This window comes from Colius striatus, chromosome 3 (genome assembly GCF_028858725.1).
Source record: "Colius striatus isolate bColStr4 chromosome 3, bColStr4.1.hap1, whole genome shotgun sequence".
Lineage (NCBI taxonomy): Eukaryota > Metazoa > Chordata > Aves > Coliiformes > Coliidae > Colius > Colius striatus.
In genome coordinates, this window is record NC_084761.1 from 92474926 (window position 1) to 92494619 (window position 19694).

Sequence of the window (19694 nt, forward strand, 5' to 3'; positions counted from 1 at the left end):
AGTCTGAAACATATAATGAAATAATAATAGTGATCCACATTCTTTTCCAGATCAAGGCAGAAGAAATCCAATGCAATTCCACTTAACCTCTGCTGTGTTGCATAGATTTATCCTTGGGGCTCCAAGAGAGGCATTTGACCAGTCTTCCTTTGAAGACTCTTAGATGTCTCAAAACAAAAGCAAATACTGAGCCAAACCTTCAAACTTCAGATTCCAAAATCAAGACCTTCGAAATAACACAGACAAAAGGGCCCAATCACCAGAGCTACTAATCACCAGCCATTACCATTTGTCACTGTAGTGCTGGACTGTGATTACCTAGACCCTGGCCATACTACTTGACTTGGGCATATCTGACATGGTCATGCTGCATGACTTGGGTATAGTTGCCATCAAAGAATTTCCCAACTTTGTTACTGTAGAATTTATCTGAAAATAAGCAGGATCAAGAAGTAGTAATACCTGCAAAAGCTCATGCAAGTAGATTTCAAGTCAGGAAATACAGAACTCAAAATGCGGAATTAAAGTGAGCATCGCTCATACATTCCTTTCCTGGTAAACTCGGGAAAAAATAACATCCCTTTATTTCTTTTTTACTTCTTTTACCCCAACCAGCCAGGCACATCTCCAGCATCTCCCTACTTACCCTCCCAGGAGCTATATAATCCTTGCACCCTTGTAGAAAGTTCATGGTCTTAGGGAAGATGCGATGCAAGAATGAAGCTCCTGAGGAGCCCAAATAGTATGGAAGCAACGCTCCTAGAGAAGTCTAACAGTAAACTACATCCTCAGTGTTTTCACTCTCTTCATAGAGTCAGATTACAGACAGAAAGAACTAAACTACAGCAGGGGCAGATACAGATACCATGTGGTGAAACAGAGGAGATGGAATAGGGAAAAACAGTGGTTATACATTTAGGGAGTGCTATCTCAGGGAAAGAACTGAACTACAGCAAAGGCAGATACAGATACTATGTAGTAAAAGAGGGAAGATGGAAGAGGAAAAAACAGTGGTTATACATTTAGGGAGTGTTGTCTTCAGAGAGGAGCAGAGTGCTACGTGGACATAGGTGTCCAGTCTGTTAGCCCAGGTCCCAGGCCCAAAGAGGCTCTCTGAAGTGCACAAAAAACACCCCTGCAGCTAAGGAAAATAAATAGGCAGAAAACAGTTAAATTGAATTTCACTATTTAAACCTGAAGAAGAAATCATCCTTAAGAAAGGGAAGAATTTAAATTGATCCTGGTTGAGCACATTTTCCCTTTAGCCTTGTGTTAAGGTAGGTGGTGTAGTTTTGGTTCAACACATAAAATCAGTGTTAAATCATATGCAATTCATTCTCTTCTACAGCATTTCTCCTTCATCTCTCTGGCATGAAAACATTTTACCATGAACTGAATTGCAACTAATCCCTTTGAAATTACTTTTTACCATATACCCTTTATTACTATTTTCTCATATAAACCATTGTTAAAGAACAACAGGACTTTTTCCTAACACTCCAAATAATTGGCTATTTTGGATTATATTATCAAGACTGTTTAATGTGTCTGAGTGAGTAACTGTTATTCATGCAATTCACTATTAGCCTCTTGACCTGGATCATCGCTGGAGCAAGTTTTATGAGCTTAATTGCATTCCCCATCCCCCCATCCCACCTCCTTCCTGTGTAAATTAGTCTGTACAAATAGAATTTCCTAGTTTTTCTGCATCATCTTCTTCACAGATATCTTCTTCACCTATTCAAAAATACAACTATTCAAAAACAAGACCAAACTCCAGCTGTATTTACTAAACTGTATGAAGCTGAAAAACAAATCAGTAAAAGTGTATCAGCTATTGTCATTTTATTAAATACAAAAAAAACCCCAAAACAACTCAAACCAAAATGTTTGTGTTCATTAAGACATTATTGTGGCCAGACATGGAAAAAAATCCATGAGAGATGATAGAGACAGAGACTAAGAGCTTTTACAGTATTGGAAATTACAAAGCTTCCTATGGGGGTCTATATTTGTTATAAGATGGGTTGTTATCTTCAATCTAAGAGCGACCTTGATAAAGTATCTTTTGACACTTTTACTGCTCCTTTAAATGAAATATTCCCTATATCTTCAAGAATCAGCTTGAGTGGAATTGACTCGGTAGCTCAGCTTTAGAAAGACAGGGGAAACATTTTCTAATTTAAAAGAAATTTGAGAAAATAGTTCCATTCCCCTCTCTATTATCTGGCCATTCTGGAGCTTAGGTTTCTGAAACATCAACATGCACAGTTTGCTTTACAATCCTTCTGCAGAAATTAGCTGACACCCATCAATGTAGATAACAGAAAGCTGTGGCATTAACACTTGAGGGTGCATTAATCTTTTCCAAATTAAAATCTGCACCACAGCATTTAAGATTGAGGCCACCATGGTTCAGTGCTGTTTGACCGCCAATTTTGATAAAAGTGTTTTAAGAGAGGTGAGACTTAGATAAATTGCCCATGGTTACACAACAGCAGCGAGGGTAAGTGTTTAGTCTATTGGCTGCCATCATAGTGGGGTGTCACGGGTGTTTGCATGTTTACATAAAGTGCAAAACAGAAGGAAAAGCAATATGTTCCACTGTAATTCCTGGAGGTGACATCAATATTATATTTCATCTGCAGGAGACAAATATACTTTCATATTTGAGTATCTGAAGATAAAGGCACCTTTGGTTGTAAAACAAATGAATATTCTTCCCCAGTTCCCTAGCCAGTCACTTTCTCTTGAGTTTAAAAGCAATCTGCCTGTGCTGAAAGGCTGAGTTAAGCTTTCGAGATAACACCCACATGTAGTTCTTGATCCAGGCCTGTTATGAAATAAGCTTTCCATCCAACACATAGCAAGTAAAGCATTTACCACGTGGTGCATTTTACATTTGCTTGAGTCCTGCTGACCTTAAGAGTGATGTACAAAATAGACTTGGCTTTAAAATTTAGCCCAAGTCTCTCAGTTGAATCACTGTTAATATACAGAACATGCCTCTCCTCTGTTGACCCTGTTGCAAAGGTTTCAAAATCCATATCCTTGGGTTTTCAGGAAAACCTCCTGTTAGTAAAAAATTCAAAGATCTTTGAAATAACAACACTGTGGCCCCAGCATTTTGCAACTGGTATTTCTCCGCTGGACATATCAATAATGTAGGAACTCTCTGTAACTTTTAGACAAAATTCATTTCCTGGGGAGTTCCTGGAATTTTCAGATCACCCCAAGATCTCAAGTTCTTATCACGTTCAGTTTCCAAAACTTTTTCAGTCCAAGATTTCAAATATTTCTGTAACAATGTAAATTGCTAACAGAACTGCAAACACATTTCACTTCCTGACCCCTGAAAGCTGTACCCTAACACTTGATTCATACTCTGCATTAATTAGGATTTTTGCCTGTTTGACCTGCTTTCCTTTCTTTTCCAATAGAGTTTAGTGAAGTCAAAGTAATAGAAATTAAAAGGAGATAATCCCCTGATCCAAATTACTCATCTAACAATGAAATATACAGTAAAATATAATCAGTCTGCTATTTTAATTCCCTTCAAAATGTGGAGAACAGTTAAAGACATTAATGTAACTCTCTCAGTATATAATTATCACTTATTACAGCAGGTAGAAAACCAATCACCCTTATCTGGTTCTATAGCAATGAAAATCCATACACATCTTAATTGGGGGGCAGGGGAATGAAGTAATCGTGTGACTTTACTAGGAGAAAGTGAATCCATTTTTTAAGCTAGAAATTGGTGCCAAGGCAAACTTTGTAAAGAATATTTTGCTTCTTCACAATTTCCCACCTATTTGTCTTCTCTAGGAACTGAAGAAGTAGCACAAACACTGGTCTGGCCAGAACAGGGGAGTACTACCAAGAGATTGTCACAGGGAAATGGGAACCAGGCTCCATCATTGGTCTTTGCTGTTGACTGAGAGCTAAAGTCTATGGTCAAGGTACAGAGCTATGAGGAAAACTAGCAGGGACTGTGCTCCTTGTGTCAGATAATTCTGGACTTGCTGCAGCCAAATCATTTAACTGTCTTACCATCAGACCCTCTCACCCATGGAACTCACAGTACTATTTGCCAAATCTTTCAGAGGGTTAATAAAAGTAAAAATCTATGAAGCATTTTGAGATGTCCCAGTGGAAAGCACAGTGAATCCATGAGACATAAATTTAAGCTCTGTGAAATAAGCTTTTCTAGTAGAAACTAAAGATCAGCTGGATCATCAAAAATGAAAACTCTATCATCAGAGCTTCCACCTTGGAAAGGTTTTGCTTTCAACTGAAATCATCCTGTGCCAGTTTGCATGCAGAAACACCAAATTCTGCATTCAAACGCCCTCTGCACTGTTCTTTACTGTGTGCTTTCTTATAACATCTCTGAGTAGACAAATCAAATGAGAGTAAGCTTCTGTATCAAAGCATTCAAAAGCCAAGTAATCAAGTTGAGATAAGACATTCATGCCATGAATCATATGATAGACTTCACCAATTAGCTGTACTGCAACTATAAGCAGATACAACAAAAAACTGGTATAAGAAAAATGCTACAAAAGATGCCTCAACCCTAAGGTTCACAATGGCATAAGAAATCAGAGAAAGAGAGGTGTATGTAACAAAGCAATATAAGAACCACAGGTAACAGTGAGAGAGTTACAATCGGTTCTACACAAAACCTCAGCAGCATCCAGAAATGTCACTTCCCATCATCTCAGGCTGGCAGCACACACTGCCACACATTGGCACATGATAAACAATGTCCCTTGTTTGTGCTCTTCATCAGTTACCCCCTAGTCAAAATAACTACCATGTAATTTGGCATAAAAGCCAATTCTCAGCATACTACAAGCAGACCAGAAGGTCATTCCAGAGCAAGTTCAAGGTCCTGCTTCAAGGTACATGATAGGAGGCTGCACTGCACTGATGTCAGTGAGGCTCCCATCTCAATGACCTGGTAGGCCTAGACTAGCACAGAAGAAACTGCCCTCTGTTCACTCAATTTCAATAGAAGTGGAATTGAAAAGGTCATTCCTTATCTTCTAGGTAACCCACAGTTTAAACTGTAGATTAGTAGGAAGTCACCTAGAATTTGGGATGAAGGCAATAGGCAGGAACTCCACTCCTCTGGGTACAGAAATATGCTGCTTCAAAGCAGCTGATGGGGAACAGAACCCTCTCCAGCATTCCTTAAGGGCAGCAGAGTGAAATCCTACAGAAGCTAGACCTGTACAAAATTCACCACCACCTGCATCAGGAGCCAATGGTATTTCTTTATTCCTATTTGAAAACAAAAAATTGCCTGATCATTTGGAAAGCCAAATCAAAATATGAGACTGCATTGCACACAACTTCAAGCTGAGATGGAGACATGGGAGGAAATAAAGGATTTATTCCTTTGTGATGGGGTTGGTCATGTTATGTAAGACATTACTGCAAGCTACTATGGTAATAAAAAATAAGGGGGGAAAAAAGGAAATAGGGTAAAAAAATAAAAAGTGAAAAGGTGAATATTTATCCTTTAACTAGAACATGACAGACCTATTACATCCCAGTACAGCCTGGGTTTTTGTGTATTTCTTGGGGGCTTTTTTCACTTGAAAACTAAACTAAATTTAACTGAAAGGAACACATATTGCTTTCTATCTCTAGGGATCTCGTGAGGGCTCACAAGGACTGCTAAAGCCAAGTGGTGATAATACGACTCCTAGAAATAGTTTGGTTCAATTTGGAGATTTGATTCACAACACAAAAGCACAGAATAAAGCAGATGCTATCAGCCTGTGTTGATTAGACTGGCCAATGTGATATCAATTACTGTATTTTTGATTTGAAGCCCACCTGCTGATCTGACTAATCTGTGCTATTAGGAGCCCATGCTTGAATAATTAGACAAACTAGATTGAACATTAAGCTGAACTGTCCCTCTGAAGAAGTGGAGGATAAGCCAGAGGACACCAACCATTGCCTTAGGTTCAGAGAGTCAGCAAGAGAGCCCACCAAATGAGACAGACAAGAATCCTACAGAAATAGAAACCTGGCTGATACAAATACTCATCTGAATGGACTGCAGTCATGTGAATAATTGTTAAAGGCTGCAACTGTAGTTTATTATTTCATGAGAAGACCCAGGACATTCTCTGTTATACCTCTGCAATTCCTCATCTGTAAAACAGAGCTCTGGCTAGAGTCTGACATGCAGTGTAGGACTTAGAAGATGCAATTTGCATTTCCAGCTGGATTCCTAGGAGGAAAATGTGGCCATCATGCAGGTCGTTTCTGCAGCACCTTAACCAGATGGGACTGAATATACTGGGGAAGATGCAGTGATATAACAATGAATGAGGGCTACTTACATGTCCAAATAAGAAATGACAGTTAAGGATAAGAAACTGGGACTGCAACTCAAGATATGCTTCTGTGCACCCCATAACAAAGCACATGAGTAAGAACTTAAGTTCTGCTGTTCATATGGTTGCAGAGTCTGCAACCACCTGAAAATGTGGAGTGACCAGACACATGGCAAATTGTTGCTAATTTATCTTTTAATTGCAACTCACAAAAGAATAAATGTGCAACTTGAAGTCAAATAAAGATGTGCAATTTGCTCTTGAACGGAAGAACACTGCTGCATATGATCCCCATGTCTGATTTTTAGCTTAATCCAGTAACAAATAATAATATTCACCACAGTTGTATAGAAGCAACCTGCATGTTCCTGATGCATGGAGAGTTGGGATGCAGCTGTTAAATCCAAGCCACAACTCGGCTTTAAAGATTTGCAATTGCCCAAAAAGCACTGATAAAGAACAGTTGATTTCTCTCATTATGTAAAATGTGGATGCTCTTTCCTTGACCAAAGAGGTAAGAGCATAAGATTTCCTGCTACTTACAGGTCGTTTGGCTGAAAAATACAGTCACTTTGCAGTTTGGTCTATTGGCAATTAGATAACAAACACAGGACATGTAGATGGAGTCAAAAACATTGCTGTGCTTTACAGCCTGCTTGCACAATAACTCTCTCTCTGGCAGTACAGAATAAAATTTCCCAGATAAAACCCATGAAGCAGATGTGTATAGCAGCAAAGCCTTGCTGATTTCAACAGAGCTACATGGATTTACAGTGGCTGAGGATTCTGTCCCTTCCTGGTGAGTTGTGAAGCTTCTATAATTACTAAGAAAACTCCACAAAAATGCCTTCTGCATGCAAGTCTTATGTCCAATGAAAATGTTATGGCTCTTCCAAATCATGTTCCATATTGCATATGCCAGAAACACAAGACTTCTTGGAGATGCACGTGGAGAGGAAGCTGTGCAGAACGTGGATGTGACATAGAGTATCCAACACAGATAAAGATGTGTGCAAAAATTCTTTTGGGGCAAAGATTGATAAAGCACATTAGTCAAGAAATTTAAAATAGTATCATTTAAACACAGAAGATAATTCCAAGTTTTTAAGTCAGCAACTTTCATTACTCTGGAATGCACTGGCATAGGCTGCCCAGGGAGGGTGTGGGGGCTCCTTCCTTGGAGGTCTTCAAGACCCACCTGGACATGTTCCTATGCGACCTGATCTAGGTGACCCTGCTTCTGCAGGGGGGGTGGACTAGATGATCTCTAAAGGTCGCTTCCAATCCCTACCATTCTATGATTACTCAGCCCCACCAAAAAATGCATACAATTCCAGTAATACACATCAGAATTCCAAAAATATACATCAGAAACCAGGTACTTGTGAGGCTGACAGCAAAGACCTTACCTCTCATCAGAAGAAGAAAGACAAATCCACTCTTGGTAATGCATGGGCAGTGTGCATACCATGCCAAAACCCATATAGGACTGGACACAGCCAAAATAGAACAGAAGCAAGGAGACACAACTAAAATGATAAAGAGTAATGAGGAGTCTTTTGGCACAGCAGGCCATTGCATGCAACAAAAGTATTTAGCACCACTAATTACGTAGTAGGTACTCAAATGCACTACAAGCATATGTTTTACTTGATTACTAGTAAGAACTTCAAAAAGTGACTTCTCAGTATGTTACTGATTCCACACTGGATACAGAAGGGAGGTAGGGTGAAAAGATGACAAACATACTGAAGACACAAAAGGAGTTTTGGCTCATGAAAGTTTATCTCTGCTAATAAAGAGAATAAATGGACATCAAAGTAAAGATGTCATTAGCAGTAAGGTGCAGCACTTTGTCACTATTGTAATAATGAGGTGTGGATTGTTTTGTTGGCTTCTGCAAGATAATATGATTTTTTCTTTCAATACAAATTGTAAACTGAAAAATTTCAAAAACATGACCTTGAATAGTAGGACTATGTTTAAAGGGAGTGGTTTGAGATGAAGTTTCCTTTCCCACTGGTGCCACAATCAACTTTCATGATTATTTGCATAAAGAAATACCAAATTTAACAAAGCAGAACTTGAAAAGCTCTGGAGTCAGTCACTTTCTTCGCATCTTGACACTTCTGGAGAATAGTACTTTTTACCCAGTTGCACATGAGCACATATTTACATCACACTGAGAGATACTGTTATCCATGAAACAAGCAGTACAGCTTAATAACAACCATATTTATGGCAATCTTTCAGTTCCACCACCTATACCACATTCCACTAATCTGTGTTTCTGGGATTCAAGCAGACATCCCAGAATCTGTGAGTCTTAATATCAGTGTATGCACTCTCTCTTTCCCTGCAGTGGCTCAGAACTATAGCAAATATCAATCTCTTGGTGATCTGCAGACTTTTCATTTGAAAATAAAACTACTAAGAAACTTGTAGTAATTTGATGGACTTCAAAAGGCAGTTGCTCCAAGGAAAGATCTTGTCCTCAATGTGAGAGACTTTGTAACATGAGAACAACCTGAAAATACTTAGCAGTCCAGATCAATTTACAAAACAATAGTATCAATATACTTCAAAACTTGTAATAATTTCAGAAGGCAGTTTCTATCTACAGTTCTCCCCACACAGAGCACAGGACAGCACAGTGCAGTAGAAAAGTCATTGGATCTATAACATTTGGATGACCTATGTCTATAGGAGGTGGGTGGTCATTGTCCCTAACTTGTATTGCTGGAGCCTTTATGTGACAGCGTTTTCTGTGTCTGTCTGGCTGTGATGTGACAAAGCCAGTGACAAAGTGTGGTTCCCCTCTCTTCACAAAATGGGCTTTGAGAGAGGCCACCTAGCAGATGTATGTGATTATGCTCACGTTGGGTGGGCATGTAAAATAAAATTAAGGTTGCAAAGCCAAGCAATCAAAACAGCTGTGTTAGAATTACAGCTGGCTATGGAAAAACAGTACACAATCCCTTTTTGCAAAAGGGAACTGAACTAAAATAAGCCTATGCTGGCATTTTGCTGCTTTTGTGAATGAATTTCTGTTTGTTCATGTAGTTAAAAATGACTTAATTCAACATGGAATGCAAAGGTTGAGCTCTCTTAATCAAACCCCAGCATCTTCAATCTCCTTTAAACCCTGACCGACAGCACCCATGAGGTCTGTCGTGTTTTGATTTGACAGTAAGGGAAAACACATGTGCAGCTCTAACAGGACAAACCCAGTGCATTGAGCACTACTTTACATGCTGGCTGCCACTGCAAGTCACCCTCAAGCGCGACCATTCTGTGTTCCATGATAATTGCAACAAGGTTTTGCAAATCAATTAAAATCCACATTGTCTCCTTGCTGTACACAAACAGCACAGAGCTGCCATGTCATTTTTTTTTCCTTCTTCCCAGAGATTCAGCCCTTCAAGTTACATTTTTGTCATCCTTTACCTTTACCTCAATGTTCCCATTGTCGCTGTCAAGCCAGGAAGCAGTAGTGACAGCCACATCTTGAATAGCTATCTTTCACTCTCAAATAATCTAGTTTGCAATGGGTATCTTTACCTACTATTCTTCTATTTTCCATCTCATGAGCTGCCATGAAATTGACATTTAAAACTAATTGTACGGTAAAAATCCCACGGACTCCAGAAACTGTGTCTGAGATTTGTGGCGAGGCAGTAGGACCAGATTCCCCCCAGTATTAGTTTTCTGTCTGCTACATAACTGTGAATGAGTGCTAAAGGGGATTATTAGGCCCCAGTGGTGAGATAGAGTGCATATAACTAATCTGCATTGCTTATCTCAAGCAGACAGTGGTCTGTCAGGACCTGTCTACATGCCCTCCATGCTTGTCCCTTGCCTTTATTGTCTTGCCTCTGCCGTTGCTGCTGGTGGCTCTCTTCTGCTCTTATAAACAACCAATTACTGCCCCAAACAGATGTCTGTGGCTATGATCAAATAATTTAGTTGGAGTGAAGAGGCCTTAAACAGGTCAATTCCATTCAGTTAGACATGGTATCTGAGCGAAGGCGAAAGGAGGCACTGCAGGGTGACCTGAACTTGTGAGTTATTGAGAGTAGGTAAACTTAGGACAGCAGATAATGAATCAGCTTTCAGCAGTTAACACTGTAAAAATACATAAAATGAAAGCTGAAGAATTATTTAAAGACCATTTTTGCCACTGAAAATCAAATGTGTGTATAAACAGAAAAGTGACTTCCTTTACAAAGTACAACATTTCATTTTGTGCATTCAAATTAATAAAACACCCATGCCTCCCTGCAATTAGCTATTTGCTTATAAAGCTTAAAAGCTTTAAATGTTTATAAAGCTAAAAAGCTTTAAAAAGCTGTAGATGCAACAGTAGGTAAGTTTGGGGGTGTATTTTTAAGCAATTCTGATATTCATGAACTGTAATATCCCCTAAGAAAATGTGATACATGTACCTTTGAAAAAGTACTATTTCCATTGAAATATTGTGCCAACTTCAGGGTTTATAGCTTGCATGTTCAATAAATTTGTATTTAGCTATTGTCTTCCTCAGTCTGCAGGGGAAACAATGCATATCAGGCAGATGCTCAGACATCAGAACAATTAATGTAGCTTTCAATAGGAAAAAATCAAAAAGAGAACAGCTTTAAATCTTTTTTGTCTATGTAGCCACCAACAGCCCTACATGTGATCATAAAAATACACGGTTGTTCGACAGGCAGTTATGTTGAGCTATATCCATAACCAAAAGCCATGACCAAGGTGGTGAACAAGAGGATCCTTTTATTCTCTCCTCCTCATGCAAAAGTGCTTTCAACAGCAAGAATTTCTATTCTCCACTGTTGTCATACAGCCACCCAAGCAGAATGACCTGATCCACTATGAATTCACTAGGGATTGGTGCTCACTCGTGAAATTTCATAGAAGCAAGCAAAATTCCCTTGCAAGATTCAATCAGTACAATTCACATTATATCTAGTTAAGATATAACAATATTCACATGCTCAGGTAGGCATTATCCCACAAAAGAAGATTGTAAATATTGGAGAAATCTGAAACAGCCTCACTCAATTCCCCAGAAATCTCTCAGAAAATTTCTCAGGTATCCTGGGAGAGAGTCACTGCCTAAAAGAACTTATGATCCTTAGGCTTTGGCTATGCTTTTAACATATAGCCCTGTACAGCAGGTAGTTGGTGAGCTGACTCATGTGCATGCATAGAGAGGATTTGAGACCTCTCTGGAGGATTTCAACAACTCTTTCATCTCAAAGCAGCAATGAATTCCACAGGTTTTTCGTACTGCAGTAAGGGAAAGGTTTTCAGAAAAGCAAAAGCTGAAGTGGCAGCTGTAGATGCTCTCTTCATGTGAGCTGAGGACAAAAGCAGAGTTGAATAAGAGAGTGAGAGATAAGTCCAGAATAATGAAACGAAGGAGACTGACATACTTTGCATGCAGATGGGATAGACAGAAAGACAGACACAGGAGTGAAAAGATAGGACAACAGGAGATAAGAGAAGGACTGAGAAGAGGACAAAAGACAAACAGGTCTTTGGGACTGATGAGGAGGCACTGGAGAAACATTACCAAGGCTGACCTCCACACTGAAGGCTAAGTTAGAGACACTAAAGAAACAGTTTCATGGGTCTTACCGAGAAAGAACTTAAAATAGGTTTAAAACTTATACAAGCAAAGAGAGGGACTGCAGTTAACTAGTGAGGAGTTAAGCCACAGATGAAAGGAAAAACTTATCCTGAAGTCACAGTCCAATTTACAGTTAATTCTTTGTTAAACTCAGTGTAGCTAGAGCATAGCTTTTAGCTCCAGGTAGGTGGAAAGGGAGACCTTACCTGGAAGCTTCAGAACATATGTGATCTCTGTGCAAAATTCAAAATAAAAAAAACTGAATAAATACCTGGCCAGATAGCCTACTTTGTGCTGTATGCTGCTACAGCAACCCAGTTAGCATTTACTGTCTGCCTGAAAAGGTTTCTCTAGAAAAGCATACTCAGATATACCCATACAAACAGCCAACACCCCAGTTCACACTCACAGTTTTCACAGAATAAACCCTGATCATTTGTGGTATTTCCATACAGCTTTACAGACTCTCAACACATCCTGCATTTTACACTTGCTTATCTCTGCTTTAGATATTTAAGACTCAATCTTTCCTTGGAAATCAATTTCTATCAAACTACTAATTGCAGCTATTTCTCCATCAGCTAATTCTGACTCCTCAGTAGTGGTCACCTGTTTCACAGTACCTGCAGTCCAATGTAGTGCCATCACCCCTCCTTACACTATGTTATCATATTGAAAACAAGCTTAACTATTTTCTTCTGAGACACAGACTTCCTATACCGACAACCTCCGGGGTGTGGGTTGATCACAAAACAGAATAAAACACAACAGAAATAGTATAAATCATGGCCAGGTGATGGAAAATCTGAAAAAGTATGCTCGCAGTCCACATTCTTGCTGGAAAAACTGGAAGTATGAAACACACAAACTTCAAACCTGGGATGCAGTTTAAGACTTAGAGTGTATTTTTTAAACACATCTTGGGTTTTTTGTTACTAGCTGCTTTCCTGGTTTTGAATGGGATAGAGCTAATTTTCCTCCTAGCAGCTGGTACAGTGCTATGTTTTGGATTTAATGTGACAATAACGTTGATAGAAACACCCGAATCATCAGTATGTTAAGTAGTGCTTATCCTAAGTGAAGGACTTTTCAGTTTCCCTGCTCTGCCAGTGAGGTGATGCACAAGAAACTGGGAGGGGGTATGGCCAGGACAGCTGACCCCGACTAGCCAAAGGGCTATTCCACATCATAGGTCATCATGTCCAGTAAAGAAACTGGGAGGAATTGGCTTGGAGGTGGATCACTTCTTGGGCATCAATCACAGAGCAGTGAGCAATTGCATCAAAGGCATTACTTGTCTTTCTTGAGATTTATTAAATTATCTTTTTGTTATCTTCCATTCATTTGAACTCAATCTTAAAAGTCTTTACCAACCAAAACAATTCTATTTCACAAAGATTATTGTAATGTTTTCTTTCTATTATTAAACTGTTCTTACCTCAATCCATGACTTTTACTCTTCTTCCCATTCCCCCACAGGCAGAGGAGGAGTGAGTGAGTGGCTGCATGGTGCTTAGCTACTGGTAGGGGTTAAACCAGGAGAGCTGATCATCATCTTTCTGAATCCATTTAGAGGATATTACTCCCCACTTTTCCTATCAACATTAGCCCTTACCAGTCAGCAACAGATTATTTAAGTTAAATTAGATTTAAAAGCGAGCATGGCAAAGACAATCTGGTTAAGTGGATGCACTCCATTTTGGATAACTAGTCAAACACTAAAATGAAACCTTGACAAAAAGCAAAATATTACTAAGATTTTTTTTGAGTCAGTGCTTTTAACCCACCTTGTAAAATCAAACCTCTGAAAAAGCTCCTGTACCTAGAGAGTTTTCCCACATCCTGGGGCAATGCTGCAGTTCCTAGCCGCATGCCCTCTGTAGCCTTTTGGCCAAATCTACACCATTGTTGGACATTTAAGGAAGCACCATCAGTAGAACAAGATATTATTTAAAGAAGGGACTGACCTGCAACACTTGTCTGTTGCTTTACTACATTACTTTTAACCAGCTGAAACCTCTCTGCCTGAAACACTTAGAATCTGTATTAGTCAAACAAGCAACCAGTGAAACACAGACTTGGCGGCCCAGAGGGTGACTCAAATAGCTAAAGCAACACATGAGATCTTCTGAAGCTCAAAAACTTCAACTGAACCAGAATAAGAAACAGGAAATCCTTTCCTAGTGGCGTGATTTAAAGCAAAATAAAGAAAACCCTTAAGTGTGAAGCCAGTTGCTGAGCTGGTGCACAGACATTGAGCCAACTTCTGCCATGCCTTTTGCACAGAAGACTGCAAATGATGCTGACAGCTAAACTGCTTGTGTCTGAGCTCTGTTTAAAGCACTCCTGTGGAGTCCTCAATGAGCAGAGGACTCACAGATCACAGCTAAATTACAGCTTCATTTCAATGACTTGCAGTTCCATTATTTTTTCCATACTGATAACAATGTGCATCTAGATGTTGCCTAGCCAAGGTGTTTGAAAGGACAATTCTGTCTTCAACAACTGTTTCCAGCATTGTTCACCTCCATGTTAAAACACTGACTTTTATACAACCAGCCCCTGTACACACCCATCTGCTGGATTGCTCTTGGGTAGCTCAAGTACAGTTTTATAAGATCGATGCCAACAAGGATATGGGTTAATTTGTCTTTGAGGCACAAGTGACACCTGAGAAACAGTTCACATGAAGCACTGTAATTTGGTTGTTTGGGCACTTCTGGCCAAAAGTATCAAACATTCATTAAAAAGTATTTAAGCAAGAGAATATCCATGAGGAGATACTAAATTCTCACAAGGCAACTCACGTCAAGTCACAAAGCTGAGAGCAACTCAGAGGCACAGGCTCCAAAAATATAAAGATAGCAAATGGCATAAGCAGAACAAACCGACTTCTACTCTCACCAAGACTGCCATAAATCTGGCTTGGGGTTAGTCCAGAATGGATGGGAAGGGATTCTAGGCAAGTAACATTTGGTCCTCTCTGGAGGGTTTCCAGTTTAATACCCAAATAGGTGTATTGTCAACCCAGATACTGTTACAAACACTCTCTATATCACTGGGTACATGGTTTAGCTGCTGTTTATGCTGAATAACTAATCAACTTTAGCTGCAGTCCAAAGAAGGTAGAAACCATTCAATGTGCATTTAGCAGTGATAAAAATCAGTCTGTAGAACAACAGATGTGGCTCCTGCTTTGGTTGGAATATTTCTAAAATATTAAACAATCTTTTTCATTATATAAATAACAGGAACATAATTGAATTATTATTGACTAATAGTAATTGCTCCTTGTTCCTCAAGTCTGCCTTTTATTAGTGGGAGGAGTGGTGGAGGTTATTGCCTCAAAAGAAAAAAAAAAAGAAGAAAATCCTAGGGCCCTGGAGCACCTTTTCTGCCTTATTATTATAGTAATAATGAGGGCAACTGATTTGATCTCTCCTTACACAATACTGCAGCACAGCGATGGCTAAATAAACAGCCAAAGTCCTTTTGTCCCTGTGGGCTGTTTCTCGGTAATTAAAATCAATAGGATCTTTCTCGGAGGATCTCTTTAACCTCATAGAGCTACACTGTTCTGAGCAGGCAATGTAAAACAAACAAATGAACTCATAGTCCTTGTTGAGGAAAAAAAAAATACAAGCAACACGTTATTTTATCAGGATAATATTGGTTTTGGAGAGGGGTCGTGGAAGAGGCTGTATTTAAACCTTTAATTTTTTTCCCTCCTTTTTTTTCCCCTTTTCTTACACAAACATACCAATCTGTCAGCATCCTCTATTCCCAGAGGTCATGTGAGCTGAAATAGTCCATTGATCTTCTTTCTTTCAGAAAGGGAATAGGAAACAGAGGGAAAATAAACATCACCCACTTGAGACTCATGATGACTCAGGACCTCCCTGTGTATGGTGCTATACATTTAAGGTTCAAGAGGAAAATAAGTGAAGGTCCCCAGGGTTTCACTCTTGCTGGTACATGCAATTGCAGCTGAGGACAGTGCAGGATACAGAGGCTCACATCCCTGGGCTATGCACTGAGCCAATGGCAGGTATCACTGACTCTACTCCCAGGAAGTTATGGTGGTCATGGTCGGCATGTTGCATACAGAAGCCAGGGAGAAAAGGATTTACACCACATCTCTCAGGAACCTTGAATCCTGAGCTGCTAATCAGGGCCAGGTGAAGTAATTAAGCCACATGGCAGGTGACGAGAGGGGACCCCATCCTGGTCAATAAGAGCAAGAGTATTTTGTCTTGGAGATCGTAATATTGCTGAGCACTACTGTTTAATGCTTCCTCAGAACAAATCTACTTGATGATCCCTTGCCCAGGCACAGTGAGGGGAGCTGAGCTGCTGGCTGACCCAGTGGTAGCCTCTCCTTTCTGACTGTTTTCATGTGGCTTCATGACCCAGGGGCTCCTTTGTACCCATGGTGGGACGTGAAAGCACTTGAGCAAATCCTGGATCTAAGCTAACAGGCATTATCACCAGCAAGTAGCAGGAGGGAATCCATCCCCATTAGCTGCCTTTCAGTCCAACACACTGCCACCAGAAGCAACAAAAGTCCAAACACCCATGCAAGGAAGCAGTGTTTAAAATGAAAGAGGTTTCAGACGAAGGCAATTATACTTGGTTAGACAGATGCTTGGGAACAGATGGGGAGAGTCAATCTTACGCTCCAACAGTTTTACAAGGTGTTTCCAAAGGTACAAAAGCAGTATAGTAAGTGCTGCAACAGGGAAACCTAAGCATGAAGCTGTTTGTCATTGATATCTGTGATTCAGGATCGAGTTTGACCTGTCAACAACTGTCATCTGGGATACAGCCACCCTGCAAGTGAGGAAAGTTTCGGCACCTTGACACAAGGAAGGGAAAACCCCTTTGCTTGGATTTTTAGCAACGTGGCTGTCGGGGCTTTGAGCATTAGAAGGCTCTGGTTGAGCAAATGGAAGACCTGAGGCATATATTACACATGCCACCATATATTACATGTGCCATCTAAGCTCTCCCAGGATTTGCCAGTTGTTGTGGTTAACTAATATATAAATTCTACTCATAGATCTGTCAAACTTTTCTCTTATAAGCTGGATGTCTAGTTTCTTCTCAGGTTTATGCCTCTGCCAAGTGTACTCTGGAAAGTTTCAACCAAATGGGTCAGCTGTTCCTAAGGAAATTAAAAGTTAAAAATAGAAGACATTGTTCAATGCCTATCACGTGCTGGAAAATCTTCCCTCTCAATAGCAGTAACACCTTCACACACTGGACAGTAACTTGCTATTTGCAGGTGAGGTAGTGAAAAGGAGCCATAACCATGGAGATATGTCCAGTTAAGAGCTGTGAAAAAAAAATCTCCATGTTCACCTGCTCAGTAAAGGTTTTCTCAGATTATACTGACTCTTGCATAGGTAATAATACTTATGAGAGAGCCATCCTGGCCACAACTAGGCAATCTGCAGACAGGGTTAGGAGAAATCTAATACCCTGCAGCCAAATAGGACTGAGCCACTAGCACATGAGAGAGCAGAGGAGACAGATCAGACAGGGATGAGACACATCTGAGTTGTCTGTGCCAAAACCAGGAGGCAGCTGCCTGCAGGAACACAGTTCTCAGGTTATGTCACATCTATGAAGATGCTCAGCAGGGGTGTATTTTGGGTTTTTTTCAAAACCTAGATATGTATCAGTGACCAGTGTTGAGACATCCACAGAAAATTAGGGCTTGAGAGCACTAAAATGCTCTCCAAAAGCAGGATCAGATACAGCTGCAACATTCCTGAGGTATGGCTATCCGATTCAATGAATAGCCTGAACATCAGAGATCCCAATACTTCCCTAGTCAGTATATTCCAGCATTTCACCTTCCTTACTCCCAGAAAATTTTTCTAATTTGCAACACTGAGTGAAATTTGAGTCCATGAACACAGCAGCAGATAATTTCCTCATCTCCTGCAACAAGATATAATATGTGATATTTGAAGGCTATAGTAGCATTATTTAACTCAAATAAAGAATTAAATCTTCTTTAAGTATTTAAAAATCTAGGAGTTTTTTTGGTCATTTTGTTAGTGTATTTCCATCCTCTCAGTAGTTAATCCATCTCCCGCTTGGACCAAAGTGCCCAGCTTGGAGCCCATACTCCAATCACAGAATCTCAAGGGTTGGAAGGGACCTTGAAAGATCATCCAGTCCAACCCTCTGGCAGAGCAGGGCCACCTGGAGTTGGTCACACAGGAACTCATCCAGGTAAGTTTTTAATGTCTCCAGAGAAGGAGACTCCACAACCCATCTGGGCAGCCCCTGCCAGTGCTCCCTCACCTCAACAGGTAAGAAATTCTTCCTTGTATTTCTTTTGAACCTCTTATGTTTAGCTTGTACCCATTGCCTCTTGTCCTATCATTGGACATCACTGAGAACAGCCTGGCTCCATCCTCCTGACACTCGCCCTTTTCATACATGTAAACGTTAACGAGATCACCCCTCAGTCTCCTCCACGCCTCAGCTCCCTCAGCCTTTCATCATAAGGAAGATGCTCCATTCCCTTCATCATCTTTGTGGCCCTGCACTGAACTCTCTCCAGCAGCTCCCTGTCCTTCTTGAACTGAGGGGCCCAGAACTGGACACGATATTCCAGATGTGGTCTCACGAGGGCAGAGGAGAACCTCTCTCAACCTACTAAGTACACCCCTCTAGATACATATGATGGATTGCATCTCCCTACTGGCAATAGGCTTTGAAAGGCTGCTCTTCTTGTCACATTTTGTGCATTACTGACCATCTCCATCCCTCAGGAAAGTGAAGGCAGCCTTTCACCAAGGCTTAGCTCATAAGGATTGCAGACATATATTTACTCATTTAAATTCCTACAAATTTCAGCATATTACAGGATCGAGATCTAAAAATCTAGTCTCAAGTGAAGATGGTAAGTAGTACATCATCAGTATCATTTTTTTTCATAGCCTGTTCAAAAATGCTGCTTTCCTCTGGTTCCTATCATGTTGTTTATTTCAATTGCTGTGGACTGTTTTTTCAGTTTCAGAAAATACTTGTTTTACTCTCTAAAGCATTTTAGGGCACAGCCATCAGAAAGGTGCTTAAATGGTTCAAAATTCTTCTGCTGAAAACAAACATGTATATTCCTGTTCTCACTATCCACACTGCTAAAACTCCTGCAAATGGAGTATTTTTATGAACATAATATTGAATTCCTCACCTTTTGACTACACAGGCACGGGAAGGAAACCTTTTAAATACTTTAAACCAAAACAATCAGATACAAAGGAAATTATGTAAAAGCTGATTAAAGATAATGGAACTCTTGTGAATAAAATTGTATCTCACTTAACTCCATGGATGTTATAGATAATTATAGGTTAAGTGTGCAGAAAGCTGGTGCTTCTGGTTTCAGCTCAGGGAATCTCTCTTACTGCTGTAATTTGCCTGAGAGACGAGATGAGCTGGCTTCCAGCTCCTTTTCCATATAAAGGAATTAATTGATTGTGTGCTCAGTAGATTATATCAATTCTCTGGCTTGTGATTGTTTGAAGACATCAAACTCAGATGAATGCAAATAGCTGGGGGCTGGGTATGAGAAACCACCCAGGGATTTCAGTCAAGCAATGTGGGGTTTGGGGGAAATTTGTTTTGAGGTGGTGATGCATTTCTTTAAAATAAATCATTTGCTAGCTAACTACTTGGAGTTAAAA